This window comes from Rhinichthys klamathensis, unplaced genomic scaffold, assembly GCF_029890125.1.
Source record: "Rhinichthys klamathensis goyatoka isolate OS25496 unplaced genomic scaffold, OSU_Roscu_1.1 h1tg000007l_1, whole genome shotgun sequence".
Classification (NCBI taxonomy): Eukaryota; Metazoa; Chordata; class Actinopteri; order Cypriniformes; family Leuciscidae; genus Rhinichthys; species Rhinichthys klamathensis.
Window position 1 is genome coordinate 245573 of NW_026606560.1, and position 714 is coordinate 246286.

The window sequence follows — 714 nt, forward strand, 5'->3', positions numbered from 1 at the left end:
TGGGCTTCATTTCTGCTTATTTCTTGTAATTTCAATGTAATTGTTGTTTAGGTATTCTGGACTGTTTCTAGTTTATAATCCATACAATCCAATGTCTATTCATTCTGTATTTTTTTTATTTATTTTTTTTACATGTGAAGATGTGGGTATTTAATTAAAACAGATTTTTTTATAGCTTGATGTTATAGGGTTGAAGTGTTTTATTTATGATTTTGTAAACATTAATGATCAACAATTGTAAAAACAATACATGTCTAAAACTTAATATCATGTAGGCTATAATTTAACAGTTACACTGTACAAAAATTACAACTTGGTGTTTTGTAGCACCGGTATCACACTGCGCCACCGGATCAGTTCTAGGTTCTAAGGAGTGGGGAGCAAAAATAATTACACCAGAGACCATTGATTTAAATATAAAAGGCCGGCAATTTATTGAATGCAAAACACACATAGAATATACAGTACGCAAAACAAAACAAAAATACCCTGCGGGTTCTTAATATTGAGGTAAATATAATAAATGAAAAGGTATTTCACTCTCTTTTTGTTCTTTAGTTCACCTAAGTTATTTTAGTCAGGCTAATCTAAGTTATACCAGTCTTTTCTTAGGTTGCACCTATTTTAGAATTCCTATTTTTCTTCCTGAGTTAACTCTTTTTCCTTTCTTTTTACGGGTAAGAAAATACTTTCAACTTACACAACCAAATCAAA